Genomic DNA, 18,934 nt, shown 5'->3' with positions numbered 1-18,934 from the left:
GCCAGTGTAAGTTCTTCTCATTTGTTTGTTTTCAAGATTATTTTGGATATTCCTAGTTCTTTTCATTCACATAAAAATTTTAAAATTGGCTTGTCAATTTCCACAGAAATACACCTGCCAGGATTTTGATTGGGATTGCACCAAATCTGGATCAACCTGGAGACAATCGGCGTCTTCACAACACTGAGCAGTCCAAACAATGAACATGGTAGGGCTCACCATTTCTGAGTCTTTATTGACTTTGAGCGCTGTTTCCAAGTTTTCTGAATGCCTCAAAATAACTTTGTTTTGCCTTTACTCATAGACTTGTTTTGTTGAACATAGATTTCTAGGTTCAAGATGATCCTTTCTCAGAACTTTAAAGATATTGCTTCATTATTACCTGACATCTTAGCACTTAGCGTCAGAAACAAGACATCTAGGGGTGCCTGGGTGGCTCAGTTGATTATGTGTCCAACACTTGATCTCAGCTCAGATCTTGATCTCAGGGTGGTGAGTTCAAGCCCTGTGTTGGGGAGCCTACTTAAAGGAAAAAAAATGAAATGAGACATCTAATTTTTCTTTCCATTGTTGGCCACAAATATAGGTTATTTTCTGATCTGGAAGCTTGTAGGATTTAATCTTTGTTCCTAATATTTAAAAAGTTCTACGAGAAGATTACTAACGAGTGTGTCTTTTTTCCATTTTTTTTTTACCTTCATTGGTTTGGGCACTTCTTTTTAAAATAAGAAAAAACTTTTATTGAGGTATGATTGACATACAACATTATATTAGTTTCAAGTGTGTAACATAGTGAATCGACATCTGTCTATGGCACAATGGTCACCCCAACACTTCTAGCAAACATCTGTCACTGTACAGAATTGCAGTTTTTTCTTGTGATGAGGCCTTTTAAGATTGACTCTCTCATGGTGAACATCTTGATCCAAAACTTCAAGCCTTTCTTCAGCTCTGAGAAATTGCTTCCTATTTTTTTCTTTCCAACATCCTCTTGAGTCTGCCTTTCTGGTTGTATTATACAGATACAGAGTGCTGGAGCTCTGGCTTCCATGCCTCTTGCTTTTTCCCCCTGCAGGTTGTCCTTTGTTTCACACCTTTGACCTTGAAGTTTTTAGTTGGTGATCTGGTTTCCCCGCCAAGTGTACCCTGTTAGTCACTGCCTCTGTTAATCCTTCTGTTTTGTCCATTGTGCTCTGAATTTCAAAGATTATTCCCCCCTCTTCTCATATAGTTCTTAGGTCACAGTAGTTTGCTTTTGCTTTTATGACATGTATTTTGTTACTTCATAAAATCAATATTCCTGAGGATACCCATTAAAAATTAATTTTTCCTCCTGGTCCCTCATAGCCTTTTTTTTTTTTTTTTTAAATTAAAGGTCATTTATTCTAATTGCTCAGCTTGCTGGGATGCTGAATGTCCTCATATCTTTTCTGCCCACTTTTATGAATGGAGGTGCAGGTGCCTCTGTGGGTGGCTGGTGGGGGTCCTTGCACGGCTGCCTCGGTTTGGTCGCTGAGCAGAGTCCAGCTGGCACAGGGATGGGAGAGGAGGCTCGGTGCACATAGACCGAAGCAGATTAACCCTCCCCTCCCCTCCTCCTACATCAGGGTATGATGGAGAAGCCAAACCCCAACTGCAGCCAATACAGAAAGATCAGGGGAGAGTCCTGGTCCACAGAAGCTGCATGTGGGACCCAGGGAGAGACCTCTAACCTCCTTCATCAGCTCTCTGATGCCCATTGCTCTTGTGGTCTCCTAAGAGTGTTTGGGTTAGGATGGAGGAATGTTTTAGAAAGCAAAACAAAACAAAAAACCTAGAATATTGTTCTTTTGAGGGGTTTTCATCTCCATGCGCAGTTGCTATGGTGGCCCCAAGGGTCCCCCCTCCTCACCCTCCTTGGCCTCGTGCTGTGCGAGCAGTCCCCCAGAGCAAACGCGGTCCATTTCAGCAGCAGGTGTGCGTGAGGCCTTGCGGTAAACAGCAAGCTGCCCTGGGTGAGGCCTGCCCGGTGCTTAGACTACACGTTTCCCCACCTCCCCACGGCTGAGTGCTCCAGCCTTGCTGCCAGGGCTCAGTGCTCCGACCTGGGTGCTCTGTCGCTCTGCTGGGGGCAGTGACACCCGCTCCTGGTAGGTAGGGGCCAGCCTCTGACACCAGGGCTGAGCACTTGGGCATTGACTGCCAACTTGCTCTCATCTGCTTCATGTCTTCCAGAAATCCCAACAGCCCTCAGCCCACCGAGGACACCCTGACTCAGTTTCTAGCACTGCTACATTTAGAGTCTGTGTTTTGTTTGGTAATTTCAGCGGGAAATATAGAGCAAAGGGAAGGAACAGAACAATCAATTCACCATTTTTAAAGGAGCAAGACTTTCCCCCATCTTGCTTATTTGTCTATTAACTGATTTAATAGTTAATAATAGTCCTCATATTTTACTAAACTAGGGTTCCTGGTTTATTGAGTTTTATAGAGTGCACATTGCAGGTGCTATTTCAAATTTACTTGTTTTGTGAAATACATAATTTCCTACATGTTTCCCCTGACTTTTAAATTTCAGCTTCTTCCTGGGGCACCTGGGATTCATAGTGTAAACCCTGCAAGTATGCAAACTGTGCTGATTTCTCCAAGCAGGGCCAGTGATGCTCAACCTTCAGACTCTAAAATCCAGTGTGCCTAGGAACATCTGTGGGGCTCAGCGGTTGAGCGTCTGCCTTTGGCTCAGGTCATGATCCCGGGGTCCTGGGATCGAGTCCTCCATCAGGTCCCCGCAGGGAGTCTGCTTCTCCCTCTGCCTATGTCTCTGCCTCTCTCTGTGTCTCTCAGGAATAAATAAATAAAATCTTAAAAAAATAAATTTCAGCTTCTTCCTTAATGTTACAAAAACAAGACAAACACAGTAACCTTGAAATGTAAAGAAAATCACTTCTGTTTCCTATAGTAGATGGAATGTCCTTTGGAGGCACTTACTGTGATGAGGAGTGGGAGACCCTTATTATCAATACCATGTCTTCCACATTATGTTTTTTCATGCTTATCTTTTAAATTGATCGGCATTAAAATTTTTATTCTGCCTGAGTGTACTTACACTCAAATAAGTTGATATTATCTTGTTACAAAAAAATTTTTTTTTAATTTTTATTTTTTTATTTATGATAGTCACACAGAGAGAGAGAGAGGCAGAGACACAGGCAGAGAGGGACAAGCAGGCTCCATGCACTGGGAGCCCGACGTGGGATTCGATCCCAGGTCTCCAGGATCGTGCCCTGGGCCAAAGACAGGCGCTAAACCGCTGCGCCACCCAGGGATCCCACAAAAAAATTTTTTTAAATAATAATACTTTGGGAGAAGGGTTGACTTTGTCTGATATCTCTGGACGTATTTCCGGGGAATCTAGGCAGAATCATTAAAAACAAGTAAATTGAATAGATGTAAATTTTTAAAACATTTTTGGGTATAAAATTGCTGAACAATTATATTGTACACCTCAAACTAATATAACTCTATGTTAATTATGGCTGAATAGAGAAAGGAATAAAAGAAAGAAAATTTTAGGCAAAAAAAATGTTTTTGGACAGTGTGTGATCTGATTGCAGTACTATCGACAGAGTCCTTCCACTTTAAAAAGTCTCCTTTGAGTTTTGATATGTGTGTCCCACTTCCCAGCCCCCAGGGATGATCCCAGTGAATTGCTTCCTTAGGTGAACGTGGGGTGTTCATGCTTCCTCCTCCCCAAGCAGACATCTGGGGACCTGAGGGTGTCCCTGGCAGTGGGCGATGACCAGTCCTCAGATCCATGCAGTGTTCTCAGGATCTGTACTGGCTTCTGTTTCCCAGATGACTATGGCTGGGATGTTCTGGTCCCTCCTGGACCCTGCCTATATCCAGGTCTCTGTGCACAGAACTCCTTCTCTCCCCACTCTGGGCCTTGGTCCCTCTCATGCTCACGTCCCGGGATACATGGTGACTTCTGGATGCCCCGCACATGGTGCACAGGCGGCAGGGAAATGGGAACATAGTCTCAAGACTTGCCGTCCCTGCGCCATTTGTCCTGCACATAGGGGCCACAGGTGGGCTCACCCTAGGGTCCTGCAGCTTCCCTCGTGGCAGGTCCAGAAGTGAGCTCCTGGCCCCTTCCATGTAGCTGGGTATCTCGAGAGCTCCTCAGGTGAGACCCTGAGACTGGGGTGAGGACAGGTTGGGACTTCCAACAGTCTCCTGGGCTGGAGGGACTGTCAGGCCTGCTGTCTTCTCTACACGAGTGCTCCATGCCTGCCTTTGAAATTACTGGTTCACATTGGGGGACGCACAGACCCTCAGAGGCAGTGCTAGGAAATGTTCATAGCGATGTGACATTGTGGTGACATCCAAGTGTATGTTAACAGACTCTCTCCTTGAACAGGACACAGGCGAGCCAGGTGTGAGGCACGCGGTACATGCTGAGTATTGCTCATGCACGGTAAAGCCATGTGTGAGTCCATGACACATAGGAGATTTAGGGAAGAAGCCAGCTGGATAGTCTGAGAAGGCCTGCTCTCCATCATAGTCTGCTTCCATCCTGCGGCCTCAAGCCCAGTGGCCTGGGGGTGTGGGGACATCCTCTCTCTAGGACAGAAACTCTGGGACTTTGACAGTTTAATGGAAATTAAAGCATGCTAGAACATCCTCTGTTCTCTCGGCATTCTGGCTCCCAAGAGCAATACTGACTTGGCTAACAAGTTCCACTATAGTGTATGGCGGTCAAAAGCTGAATGGGAGGACACCTGGGTGGCTCAGTGGTTGAGCATCTGCCTTCGGCTCAGGGCATGATCCTGGGGTCCTGGGATCGAGTCCCGCATTGGGGTCCCCACAGGGAGCCCGCTTCTCCCTCTGCCTATGTCTCTGCCTCTCCCCTTGTCTCTCATGATTAAATAAATAAAATCTTTTAAAAAAATTTAAAAAGCTGAATGGGGCCTTTCTGTTTGCATGCATGTGCTTTGGGCCAATGAGGGGACAAGATTAGGTGCATAAAAATACAAAAATACCTCTATATAGCTTGAAATTTATCTTTTATATTTATCTCAAGCCAGAAAGTTCTACTGAGGCTTGAATAAGCTTCCCAAGATATGACAATTCTTTCACATTGTAGGCTGAGAGGCCTTGGTAGAAAACTGGTAACAATGCAGATTATTCCTGCCTGACAGCAGTGCAAAGAATTTTGTCTGGTAGAAAAGATTGCCCCAAAGGATATGGTTTAATTGCTCTGTAGGACATTAAGAAGTTCTCTGTAAATTAGCAATCTTATTCAAGCAGGCTTTCTTTCAGGGACTTGAAAGACTCGCTTTCTCCAATTCTCTGAGCCGGACTTGCATTGTAATGGTCCCATCATTAGTGAATTAAATAAATCACTGCTCACTTCACATATTTGCATGAGAGTTGCGATTCTAACTTTTTGAAAATCATACTAGGACACTTCTATTGTCCGCTTGGGAACCAGACAATGGATCAAAATTGAAGATCATTCACACCGCAATGCCAACATGCAGAGAAAATGCAGTGTCTTTATTTTATCTATCATTTGAGTCATCTTTTTCCGAACGTTTAATTCACATTTTATCAGATCCAGTGATTTATTGCAGCCTTGTAAGGCAACCCCATGGAAAACACGTTGTGTGTGTGGATGGCATGCCCCAGGTCCTGGGAAAAGGTGCCTTCGGGTATGGTGGTGGCCCTCGTGTCCTGGTCTCTGGGGCAAGATCGCTGGTCTGCTGCTTTGGGTGCCTGGCGGTGCTCCTTGGCATGGGCCATGGGCTGTGTGCCTTGGGCTTTGATTTTGGTTCCTTGACTGACACAGCTCCTCACCTGCTCTCTCCACTGCAGAACCCACGCCCCCGTATCTTCCCCGTGGGCCTGGCTCACGGGCTGCAGAGGAAGCAAGGAGCCTGAGAAGGCAAAGCCTCCCCTCTCTGGATCTCAGAGGACACTGCCTCTGGTGAGCAATGCTTTTAAAGAAATGTGTCCTTTCCATCTGAATGGTCAAACTTACCACATCCAACTGCTCTCTTGGCATTTTTAATGTCTGAGACTCTGTTGTAATGCTGCCCTTTAATTCTTGATATTGGCAATCTGCATTTCTGTTTTCTTCTTTCTTCACGTTCATAAATGTCATTGATACTTTCAAAAAGCTAACCTGAAGCTTTGTTGTACAATTGCTTTCTATTGAGTTGATTTCTAGCCTCACTTTTACTATTCCTTCCCTTTGGTTTTCTTTGGGTTTGACTTGCCATTCTTTTTCTGGTTGATTCCATTGGATGCACACATCACTGAAGCCGGAACTGCCTTCTTTCCTAACCGATGCACTTAGAGCTACCCACCTTCCCTTCAGTGCTACCTTACCTGCAACCCACAAGCTCATGTTTTCTCGTTTGCATTGTGATTTCTTCTGTGGCCTGTGAGTATTTAACAGTGTTTGTTTAGGGCACCTGGGTGGCTCAGTGGTTGAGCATCTGCCTTTGGCTCAGGTCGTGATCCCGGGGTCCTGGGATCGAGTCCTGCATCAGACTTCCTGCAGGGAGCCTGCTTCTCCCTCTGCCTATGTCTCTGCCTTTCTTCTGTATTTCTCATGAATAAAAAAATTAAAAATATTTTTTAAAAAGTGTTTGCTTAATTACCAAACATTTAGAGATTGTCCCAGGAAGATTCCTGTGATTGATACTGGAGTCTGCTCCCTACTTCTCCATGTCTGTCACACAATCTCCAACAAAGCTATCACTCATCCCTAAGGGGCAAGGACCCCAGTCCTCAATGTTTCCTCAATGTGTCTAATGCATTTTGCCTCTCCAAGTCTCAGCTTGGAGAAGAAAAATGGGGAGACACAAATCTCACTACCTTCTCTCTCTCTTTCTTACCATCCTCTGCTGTTTTAGTCCTGCCTTGTTTTTACTTCCCTTGGGCCAGCGTTTCCTTCTTGAATGCAGCGAATATCTCATTAAGGACATGGGCAAAGCTCTAAGCCGCGGGAGAGATTTATGAGCCAACACCTCTAAATGGGTTTGTGATATGCTAAACAGAAAAGGAAATAAGGGAATTTGGAAAATTTCTTCTCGAGAAAATAGCTTGAGTTGTAAGGCTATTATTCTGCTGCATAATCATATTTTTGATTGTCAGGAACTGAGTATTAGCGTAGCCTTTCTGCATGCTTCTTGTAGCATTCTAATCTGCTTGCAGGCAGATTGTTGCTTAGGATGAACTGGGTGAAGGTCATACATCCAGGGATGGGCAAGAGAATGGCCCATTCACCTTCATAAAGACATTCCCCACTTACAACAAGAGAAAAGTCTGTGCATGGTGAGACCAGTGACCGCTGATACCTGTGCACAATTTATATTTTGGAAAAGGGTCTCCATTCATGGCCTCATGGAAGCAGTAACAATGTGGTTGCTATGGCTACCAAGCTAGGCAGCTTCCCAGTCTCAGGCGCCAGATGATGGGGAGATTCTGGGGCCACAGTAGGACTGGGGCATGGGGACCCACAGTGGTACTGGGGAACATGAGTTCCTGTGTTTGGAGGATCGGGCGTGGGGTGGACATGGGGACGGCCAAGCCATAGGAATGGGTGAAATCTGGCCATGACAATGAAGGCCCAGATGCATAGTCGGCCAGCAGAGAGGTGCCCAGGCTGGGAGCTCGGGTGGTGGCAGGAAAGCTGAGCCTAGTGGGCAGTGCTGCAGGAGCAGAAGGCATGGTGCCTGGCTCCAGGGTACCTTCCACCCTGGATCTCGGAGGGGTCACATGCTCCCCTTTGTTTGTTGTAGACCAGACTAGTGGCCAAAGATATATCTAAGAAACAGCTAACATTTCTAATTTGATTTTAATTTCATTTGTGCCCTGATGCAATTAATGACCTTTTACTTTACTAAACATTGGCAACGAGACTCTAGCAGAAATTTTAAACGGAAAGAATCAAGCCTTCCCCTCCAAACAATGAAATCAAGTCATGGCAAGAGGAGGTGAGCAACTTTGTCAAGCCGCCCTTCGCAGCCCACTAAAGGCCCCGCAGCAGCAGCAGGCACAGGCCCGAGCCTGCTATCTGTGCCCTCTCACCACCCAAAATAAAATCCAAGTGCCTCAGCGGAAAGCTCCTTTCATAGTATAGACCAGGTGCCCTCCCAGGTATGTCTGCACAGCAGAGTTAACGCCCAGCCACCCAGCTGGAAATGGAAAGTGGCACCTACAGAAGGCTCACTGGTCGGGAGAGCATGTGCTTGAGTTCACGTCCTGGGACACACAGTCCATGTTCCAATCCCGGCTAGCCATGCAACACCAGACAAACGAGAGAACCTCTCCAGGTCTCAGCCTCTGTATCATTCACATGGCGGTGGTCGATCCCCCTGGATCTTACCGGATCTGTGAGAAGAATGAGGATGGATGCTCGTGGTGCTTAGCCCAGCATCTGACACAGAGTAAGCGCACAGTGAAAATACCACCTATTGTGTTTATTTTTGTTTTGATGGTGCCCCTCTATAGGACTCTGTCTCCCAAGCTGGCCGCAAAAGATGCTCCTGTCCTTTGGCCTGCAAACCCCGGTGGCTCTCGGTGGTGGCTTCCCCAGAGCACAGCCAATGACACAGCAAATAGCCTGGTGTCCTCTGCCAAAGGGACATCCTGCAACGACCAGATTCCCCTGGGGACACTTCCCTCCACCCAAAGGGAGACCAGAGGGCTGTGGGCTGCACTCTGCTGGGACAAAGGGCAAAGGAGAGCTACGCAAGCTTGCCTCCCCCACAGCAACTCAGACCAACAGGGGTGAGCTGCAAGAGACCAGCGTGGCTGTCCCCACGAATGATTAATCTCCTTGAAATGAATGGCCCCTCCAAGGCAGGAGCTGCAGTGGCTGTGCGGCTCCAGCTGTGGGACTCAGCTGTATAGGCTAAGATGGCAGTCGGGAACCCACACACCTGCCTGTGGGTTCTGTGGGGCACTCAGGACTGGGGGCGCCATCACTGGGCTCTGTGTCCACTGCCTCCATCCGCATAAACAGAGGAAAAGAGTGTATGAGTCCCTTAAAACAGGAGGCAGTTTGCTGTAGAGAAGCTGAATGACCTTGAGCAAGTCTCTGAGTCTGGTGTCCTCAAGCAAATGGATGGAACAGGTTTCAGGGCACCACGCAGAAAATGGAAAACAAGGACCCCCAGCCTTGTCACCTCAGGAGGGGAGGGATGATTAGGGAAGCCTGACATTTGGGAGGCTGCTCCTCTGAGATCAGGGACACTAAATCAGTAAACGCTTTTGTAAACCAAGCCATGTGCTAAATTAGGAGTGTGATTAGGGTCAAGGATGGACGAGAACTGGAGCAGGAGTAGGGTCAGGTGAGACGGGGCTGCCTGAAGTGTACCTAGAAATAAATCTGTGGCTCCGCACTTCAGCCCTGCTCTTTTGATGGGGTCGTGTCTGTCAAAATGTCCCTTTTATCACAACTGCTCTACGGACGGTTCGCTGCCCAAAGTCCTGCTGTGCACAATGGCCCAGGCTGGTTCTGAACGTGAACCTGCTTCTTGACCGTGGTCCTCTTTGGTGAGGCAGGAAGAGAGCAGGAGGCTGAGGGGCAGCCCTCAGAGCTTGAGCAACAGCTCTGCCCCTTGGTGGCTGTGTGATCCTGGTAAGGTTGAATGACCTCTCTGCACTATGCGACCAGAGACTTCCCCCACCCCTCAGCTGCTTTTCCCTGCAGGACCACGATGAGATGGTGAGAAGGCGAACGGGCTCTTGCACTAGTTCAGCTACAGGGCAGCCAGCCTGCCCCTCCCCGCAGGCCAGCAGATGCAGAGCCCGTGCCCTGGGCTCCTGGGCTCCTCCATTCAAGGGATCAGGTGTGGTCACCCCCAGGTGCCGTCAGAGTCCAAGTGAAGGACCGGAGTTGCTGGAGTTTATAGATCAGGATGCTCTCTCCAGGCACCAGAAGCACATCTCAAGGCAACCTGCAGAAGTGATGCAGGACATTTGCCACGTTTCCCCGGGTGGATCTTGGCACGAGCACGCCATAAATTGTGCCTGTTTGCATAACCCGTCGTGGGCTTGGCTGGCAGGGAACAGCAACGTCACTATGGAGGGCTGCAGGGGAAGCCACGCACCGGGCTTCTGCGTTTAGCTGGACCTCTCTGCTGAGGACTCGTTTCGCCACTGGACATCTGCACTGGGATGTCTGGAGAAGCTGCTCCGGGCTCCACAGAGGCACCATCGTGCAGCCTGTACTTCCCACCCAGCACCTCCCCGGCTCCCAGAGCAGCAGCTCTGCACCCTCCATGCTCCTGGCCTGCCACCAAGAGCTGAAGCCTTCTGACCTCAGCTTGCTCATCTGCAAAATGGGTGAGGCGACAGTAACTGCCTCAAGAGGGGCTACAACAGTGTCTGGTCCACAGTAGGCACCACAGAGTCCCACCGGCACAGCCGTCAGGGCCTCAGTCCCTTTGGGCTGCTGTCATAGTCTGCCGCGGGCTGGGCAGCTCATAAGCAACGGAGGTTTAGTTGTCAGAGTTCAGGATGCTGGAAGTTCAAGATCAAGCTGCCAGTGAGGGCCCTGCTCTGGGGCACAGGGGCGATGAGGGAGAGCTGCAGGGTCCCTTTCATCAGGGCACTGATCCCACTTGGGGGGGGGGGGTGCTCCTCATACCCTCATGCCAGTGGTTAGGATTTCAATATATGAGTTGGGTGGGAGGAGAAAACATTCAAATGAGCAGCTGGGAACCATAGTCCTGTAGATTCACATTCTCAGCACGACAGTTCTGGAATGTGTTGGACGGAATAGGGGGAGGGTCACCCTGAGGGTGGCTCGGTCCTGGCCCCTCTGGGATGTGCCCACCAGGCTCCCGTGAGGACAGCACCTGCTGTCTTTCCTTGTGGGGCCCCCAAGATGAGAATGGCTTCTGCATTTTTAAATAATTGAAAAAACCGGGGGCCCTGGGTGGCTCCATCAGGTAATCGTCCATCTGCCTTCGGCTCAGGTCATGATCTCAGGGTCCTGGGATGGAGCCCTGCTCAGCGGGGAGCCTGCTTCTCTCTCCCCCTCTGCCTCTTCCCCTTGCTCATGCTCTCTCTCTCATTCTCTCTCAAGTAAATAAAATCTTAAAAAATAATAATAATAAATAAGTAATTGAAAACACTAAAAAACCGAAGGCATGACACATGGCAGTCATCTGGGATTCAGGCATCAGTGCTCAGGGGACGGTTTTCCGGGAGCCCAGGCCAGCTAACAGCTCACCTACGCAAGCAGAGTGGGGTGCGCTCAGAGATCATGGACCCACAAAGCCTAAAGCACTTACTACCCTTCACTTCGTGGAACAAGTGTGCTGACTTCTGGGTGAGCGGCCCTGTGAGGTCCAGCTCTGTGGTTCTACGGCGATTCCCAGGTGTATTTACTCCCAGCCTGAAGTGACAGTTGTTCACATTCTGAGCCTTCACTAGGGGCCACAGCACAGCCTCAGTGTTGTCCCTGACCTTTCACTAGCTTCTCCTGGCATCCCAGCCCTGGGACTCAGCCCTCTCCATTCAGCCCAGTCCTTCTAGCTCCCTCATGGGTCCTAGTACCCTGTGCCATGGCCCCCTTGTGTCCCCTGCTGCTCACCTCTTTGTTCCATGCCCACTGCTAGACTAACCATCCCAAATGACCATGTTCATCACCAACTTGCCACAGTGCCCACCATCCCCACCATCAAGTCAGACCCTCAGCCAAGCACTCAAGGCTGCCTTGAGTGGGTCTACCCCAGCCTCCCTGCCTCCCCGGCTGTAGGTACCCCTATAGACCACCCAGAGCTGCTCCTCCCATTGCTCCTGACACACTGGATGCCTCTGTTCATGTTAATCCCTATACTTGGAGTGTCCACCCTCACTGACCAGCCAAAGTCTCTAAGCCTGGCTCAACTGCCTCTTCTTCCAGGAAACCTTCCCAGACCTTCTGGGTCCCACTTCAGAGGTACATTTACCATAAAGCAAAAGGAAGTTACATTTCAGGGCCCCTCATTCATGTGGGTCCCTTCCAAGACCTTAGGCAAGCACTCCAACAGCATGCTCATGGCAGATATTTTAGCGTATTTTGCAAAAGTCAGATGTATTAGCTGGAGTCAATGAGGACCAGCCCCTCTTCCTAGCCCACATCCTCACCTCTCACCTCTGGGCTCACTTTCCCTCCATTCTAGAGGCCTCTCAGAGCCGGCACTACTCTGGGGATCTGGCCAAGGTGAGGTTCAGTCGCGAGGACACTTAGCTTGCATTTAGTGGGATGTGTTTCTGTGGCCCACGGTGACTTCTGTATAAAGAGGCCATGCATACCTCTTTTTATGTTTTAGCTTTTATTTTAATACCAGGTAGTTAACACACAGTGTTCTATTAGTTTTGGGCGTGTAACATAGTGAAGGTTTTACCCACTACCGGGTGGTAGGAAAGACTCAAACTGACGTCTGTGTGACTTGTTGGCTACTAGTATTAAGAATATGCTCTATGGCCTCATATGCTCAGAGATTCATGGTCAGGCCTTTGATTCCCTGGGTAAAGGCAGGTTAGTCTACTTCCAGGGGCCTGTGAGCATTCCACACTGCTTCCCACCCTGCAACTGCTCCCGGGGCTTTCTTGCCCTGGGGATGGGGGGCTTTTGGGGGCCGCCAAGCCATCCGCACACCCTCTGTCACTCAGGGGTCCCCCACCCCCAGCAGCTGGAAGGGGTCCAGCCCTGTCATCTGTGCATCTCACTGGTTTGCTGAGGTCTGACATGATACACTGACACCCACGAAGACGAGGAGAGGCTCACACTACACACGACAGTGCAGACATCAACCACCACTGGTTAACGAGGTTAGCCAGTGCCTCGAGGACGGCAAACACCTTGGAATCTTCCCACTCACATGGGCGAGAGCTCTGCAGAGCCTTCCTCACGGAGGATCAGCTACGTGAGGATCAGCAACGAGCTGTGTAACTGAAAGAAACACTTCTAAGCTAAGCCAATAAAAACCAAAGTTTGGCCAACTATGCATGAAGACTGACAATGCTGCTGTGTTCTGTAGAGGTGATCTTACTAAATCTGTTGAAATATACACTAGAGATCAAAATTCAGCCAAAATCATAGGAGTGAAAATATCATGCAGGTGAGTCGGCAGTTAATTTATTTTATGGATTTTTGTGATGTTTGTGGTATCTTTCTCTCTTTAAGACTTACTTATTCATTATAGAAAGGGGAGGGGGCAGAGGGAGAGGGAGAGAAAGAATCCCAAGCAGACTCCCCGCATTGGGCCCCACGTGGGGCTCGATCTCACAACACTGAGATCATGACCTGAGCTGAAATAAGAATCAGCTCATAAAGCAAAAGGAAGTTACATTTCAGGGCCGACTAAGCCACCCAGGTGTCCCCCCATCTTTCTCTTTCTTAATTAAAAAAACACTTAAATGTTTTTATCACTTGTAATTTGCTGTGACTTACTTTCTCATTCTAAATAAAGATCAATTTTTGTGCTACATTTTGTTTTCATAATTTTGTACTGCTTTGTTAAGGAGGGCTCCCTGCACTGCACACACTCTTTCACACTCTAAAGCCTAGGCTTCCCCTCGTCTGTCACCACCGGGTTGGGGGCGGGGGGCAAGTTCACCTTCTAGACAGTCCTCGTGCTGTGCTGCAGGGATGCGGCTGGAATCCCATCATAAGCAGACCCGCGTCAGCCGAGGGGCGTGTTGCCTGCCAACAACCCCCCCAAAACACAAGCAGCTCCCAGCAATGCAATCAGCTCTAATCGCTGTGTGCCGTGAAGAGGCCCCATGAAGACTCCCTTCTGGAAGTCCTAAGAACTTTCCAGACATCTGTTATGGGGGACGGGATTTTAGAAGCTAATTTGTTTCCCTGATTCATCGAATGGAGCTCTTTAAAATGCATCTGTTTACTGGAGACACTTTGTACAAGAAATAAAAATCAGTGGCAAATGTCACATTTGAGTGAAAACAAATGCAATGAATAAAAGCTCAAGCAGCCGTGAACAAGGGATAGTATTTTCTCTGGAGCAGGCTGCATCGGGATGCTTCTGGGACACAGAGCAGTCCCCGGGACAAATCTGGCTCCCTCTGCTTCTTGGTCCTGCTATGTGCCAGGCCCTGAAGGCATGAGGGCAACCTGCCGGGGAGACGAGCCCACAGGGCGGAAAGACCTAAAGACAGCAAACACCAGCCACTGTGCCTAGAACCCTCAAACCCACAGTGGGTGCTCACTGCACCCTCGCCAAGGCCTTGGGACAGGAGTCACGGGACCCGTGTTTGGACCTAGCCAGCAGCCCCAAGGAGGTGCAGGTGTGCGCTGACTGCTCGTCTCTGGGCAGCACACCCTTGAGCCAGGTGGCGCCCCACCCTCTGCCCAGGTGCTGAGGGCAGGGGAGCCCCGTGGGGAGGGCTTCGCACCCACAGTCCCCCCACCCTGGGTCTGGGTGGGGTTGGGGCTTGGCAAGAAACCCAGTCCTGTTCTCTCAGCAGACTTCCTAAGACCCTGGGTACTCGAGGCAGAAGGCGGTCTGTGCTCCTCCCCCTACCCCCTCCCACCCTCCCTCCCGCTCTTCCTTTTCTCATATATGATGCTCCTATCACCCTGTTTATCAAAGACAATACAGGTTTTTCCCACTTCCAGACTTTGTTCACACAGACCCCTCTGCCTGGAGAGCCCAGTGCCCTTAGGAAACCCTTCAGGTCAAGTTCAAACATCAGCCCCTCTAATCTGATCTGAAGACCCCCTTCAAGTGTGTGCTGTGCTCAAACATGGAAAGGCTTCAGCTGCGGGAGCCCATGTCCTCCTCCTTCTCCCCACTCTGAGGGCAAGGACCACCCTCCCACGTGCCGCTGCTTCTGTCTGTGGAGAGTGGGTGCTCAGTGGATGTGCGCGGTGAGGTCAGCTCCCCCCACTCTGCCTTCTGTGCTGGGAGAGGGCATGGGGACTGGGGGCTGGACGAGCCCTTGCACCTGTCGACACAGTGGGGACCCCTTCATCCCGACCCCCCGCCAGCTGCGGGTCCTCCACACCAGTCCGCCCCCCTCCACCCGCAGCAAAAGCAAAGCCAGGGAGTCTTGATGATCAGGGCGTTCAGATGTCCCCTGTGCCCGGCCCTGGAAGCCCAGTGAGCACAGCTGGGGCAGGAGAGGCAGAAACACCAAAGGCAATTCCCACCTGCAGGTGAGGAACCCAGGCAGGCAAGAGGGTGCTAAAGCCTTTGTCCTGCATGGCTTCGGGGTCCAACACTTCCACGGCGGTGTCCCTGGGGGGTGGGCAGAGCGGGGACCAGTACTGGGGTTTTGCAGGAGGCTGGGGGACGCTGGGGGAGGCCTCCTGGCACAGGCCGAGTGCTCAGCCAGCCTGCTGCACGTCACCCCGAGGAGAGGCAGCCAGTGCACTCCGACTGCATCCACATCACTCAGGGAGAGGAGGCAGGGAGGGGCCCAAAGGGTGCCCCTGCCCCGCAGACGTCCTTCACTCCCTGCTTTCAGATTAGGATCTCGTGGCACCCTGGACACTGAAGCCTGAGGACTCTCCTGGCCCACAGGGGGCTCCCATGAGCCGGAGGACACAGAGCATGAGGAAGCCTCAGTGACAAGGCCTCAGGGTCCCCGGAGCCTGGGGCAGGAGGGGGAGCCTGAGACACGGTCCCCTCTTCACCAGAACAGCCCTGAATTGTCTGTCGTCTCAACTGGGCCTCATACTCCATCGGACGATGCCAGGGCAGTGTCTCCAAAGGTCACAAAGTGGCGGTCTTCCAGTAGATTTGGGTATGTTTGGCCTACAGAATGGTTTTCAGTTTAATTCTGTTTTAATCTTTAAAAATTGGCCGCTGGCAGATGTTACATATAATTCAGCGCTTCTGCTCTGGCAGGGCTGTCACATGGGCAGCACGGTGCCTACCTTTCTGCCTGGCAGCGTGTGCTGGAGCCCTGCAGCCCATGGCCCCTCAGATGGCTCGTGGGTGCCATTCCCCCCCATCCTCACTGCTCCCTGCGTCACCTGCCCTGCCTCCGAGGGATCTGATTGTGCCATCACAGTCATGTGGCACCGTGTTGCATGGAGAGGTCGGGAGCCTTGAACCGGTAGGAGGTTTGATCTGGGGTCACACGAGCAGGGCTCTCATCTGCCAATCCTCGGATTTCCCTCCAGCACCTCCTCCTCACTCAGGAAGGACACTGTGCAAAGTGCACCTGCCCGTTTCCTGGGACCCACCACCCGAATGGATATGGGTCGGCAGGGCCAGCAAGGCTGGGCCCCGGGGGGACTCTAGGGTGGCCTACGTGGCCTGCTTGCCAGGAACTGTTGTAAGCTGTCCCAGCTGAATGCAAAGTCAGACTCCTCCAAGGGATGGTATGAAGATGCTTTACCAGCCAGCAGGTTCCCTGTGTCCACTGTCAGCTGGGCAAGCTTTCTGAGCAGACTCAGAGGCCCTGAAGGTCAGGCATGTGTAGCCTCTTGGGGGCGAGAGGTGAGGGCTGGGGGTAGGCAGAAGTTTGCACTGGCAGGGCTCCCAGGGAGGTGGCCAGTGGCTGCAGCAAGTGCCCTGGAGCAAAGGCTGGAGCTAGTTTCTCAGCTAGGGGGGTCCTGCCGGGCTGAGAGGCTCCAGGCTCTTTGGCATTAGCATCTTTCTTTGCCACAAAATTCCAGCTGTAAAAGTGTCTCTCTCCTTGCTCCCCTCCCTGCATGGAGATAATGCCTCCCGACAGAGCACCAGGAAGATGTAGTCCAGAGCGCAGACCTGGGCTCAGCTCACACATCAATGGGGGCTTCTGTGCCTCCTCACATAAGCGGGCAGTGACCCCCGGCCCTCAGGGTGGACGGTGTCAGTGCAGCAGTGAATGTGGGGGAAGAGTCTCCATGCAAGTGGACTGAGCGGTGGTCTACAGGCCTGCAATGCTCTGCGCCTCCTGGAGAGCCGGAAGGAGTGGGGTCCTGGGGTAGTCCAGCACTGTGCCCCAGGCGCAGCCATCCTCACGCCTCAGCCACCTCTGGGTGCCTCTGTGCAGACACTCCCACTTAGTCCCCAGCCAGTGCTCGCGTTGGTCATCCAGGGTGTGGGAGGCGAGAGGGGCCATCCAGCCCCCCGTTATTAACTGCCCTTCCCTGTTGAACGTCCCTGAAAGTGTCAGCTTGTTTTCTGCTGAACTTAGAGCAATCTTCTCAGACTCTGCTAACATCATCTTTCCTCCGAACCCAGTAAGCAAGATTCAAATGAACAGATGAGGCCTGAGAATTTATGTGCACAGCCCCACTCTCAGGACAGTGGGGGATACGCTGGTGCAGGATGTGTCCAAATCATAGATGTTATAATCACCCTTTTATTATTCCTGAGAAACACGACCATAGGAGGGGCAGCCCACACAGGGTCGACAGTGAGAGCTTGGGCCAGCAGATGCCCGGCCCCTCAGCTAGGATGCAGGCTGGGCACAGCCAGACCCCACCCTCCCAGGAAGATGAGCAGCATAGAGAGAGGCCGCTAGTGCAGGAAGAGTGAAAGGTCGCCCGTGATGGAGACGGAGCGGACTGTCTTCGGAGTCACTGCAGAAGGGCTCATCCTGGAGCGATAGGGGCAGACAGGTCAGCAAGGACAGGGTAGCTTTGCACAGTTCTGGCCATCAGACAGACTGAATCATGCTGCCCTCTGCAGTCAGGGCAAGGGTGACTCCAGGGATGGGAACTGCGTTCCTAACAGTGCCCTGGTCCTGCTGCTGCCACTGGGCTGCGAGCCCTGTGTGCTGGGTCTGTCCCACAGAGAAGGGCCAGTCGGGCTCCTATTATGATCAGACCTCTACACCTGCAGCTACACAATCCCTTCTGTATTCTAGCAGCCTCCATGAACAGGGAGAGGGTAAGGATGGAGAGCAGGGTTTTGAATCCCAGCCCAAATCCCATTTGCGAGCAGTGTAGCCTGGGCTAAAAGTTTATTTAACCTGTGACTCAGTTTCCTAATGGGCAGAACAGGGTGATGACGAGCACACTAACCTCCCGGAGTCCAAGTGAGGGCTAGAGGCGTGATTTCACGTGAACACAGAGATGCTGACAGCACTCCAGCCGGTCTGGAGGGTGAACTGGCTCCAAGTTCAGCTGCTTCTTGCTGTCTGACCTAAGTCCTGTGGTCTGTAGCAGAAGCAGCCTGCTCTCCTGGAGATCTGTGACCATTGGCCTTGAGACTAAAGGACCAGATGTCCCCAGAAGACAACCTCAGATGCCTGCAAGTCCATTCAGGGTCATGTCCACGCACGACTAAACACTTGTGCACCTGCTTCGCCTGCATGCAGCTCCCGCTTCCCACGCTTTCCCCTTCAACACCCTCAACTCTGCCTCGACAGGAAGATGCTTTTTGAGACAGGAGTCCCCCATATTCCCAGGTGGCTGGCTTCCTGAATAAAGCAAGCTTTCCTCTCCCATCATTGCTCGTCTCTTGAATACTGATTTTCAAGCGCCAAGCAGCTGAACCTGAGTTCAGAACCAGTTCTCTGGTGACAAGATGAAGGTCCAGCTTCGGCTGCTGTGATTCTATCCCTTGGTGGAGAGGACCCTCACCGAGCACCTGGGGGTCAGGTCCTGGGCATCAAGGCCCTTCTAGGTTTTGACCCCAACCAGCCTCCTGCTGCCTGTGGTATCCTTGGTCCCCCCAAAACTGAAATACACCCCGTTCCTGAGTAGGCTGCTGTGATTTATTCACAAAGCACCATCATTGCTTATGAATCTAGAGGATGACTGGGCTCAGCTGGGTGCTTCTCACTGGAAGCTTTGTCCAAGGGCACAGAGGCTCAAGGGTTGCAGAGAGGGTCCCAAGAGAGACCACCCCCAGCTGTGCCAGGCACAAAGTGTCACTTCACCCAACTGTATTCACTGAGCTGGCCCCAGACCCCAGCAGGGCTCAGGGGTAGGGGCTATGGATGCACCTGTTGTGGGGCAAGAAGGACTGAGGAGTCTGGAGGC

General features: G+C 51.2%; 1 protein-coding gene across 4 annotated transcripts in view; it reads right to left on the bottom strand.

Moving 5' to 3' along the window:
* Positions 1 to 18,934, bottom strand: part of CTXND1 (cortexin domain containing 1) — a 56,097-nt gene that overhangs the window by 28,917 nt on the left and 8,246 nt on the right. For 2 of the 4 annotated variants that reach the window (XM_041752427.1, XM_041752429.1), the window contains exon 2: positions 8,211 to 8,382. The exons of the other annotated variants lie outside the window; for them this stretch is intronic. The gene's annotated coding sequence lies outside the window, so the exon portion shown is untranslated. The remainder of the gene's footprint in view (positions 1 to 8,210; positions 8,383 to 18,934) is intronic. 4 annotated transcript variants of the gene reach the window in all.

Source organism: Vulpes lagopus, chromosome 4 (genome assembly GCF_018345385.1).
Source record: "Vulpes lagopus strain Blue_001 chromosome 4, ASM1834538v1, whole genome shotgun sequence".
NCBI lineage: Eukaryota > Metazoa > Chordata > Mammalia > Carnivora > Canidae > Vulpes > Vulpes lagopus.
Note: the sequence above shows the minus strand (reverse complement) of the source record. Positions and strands in the feature narration are given on the sequence as shown.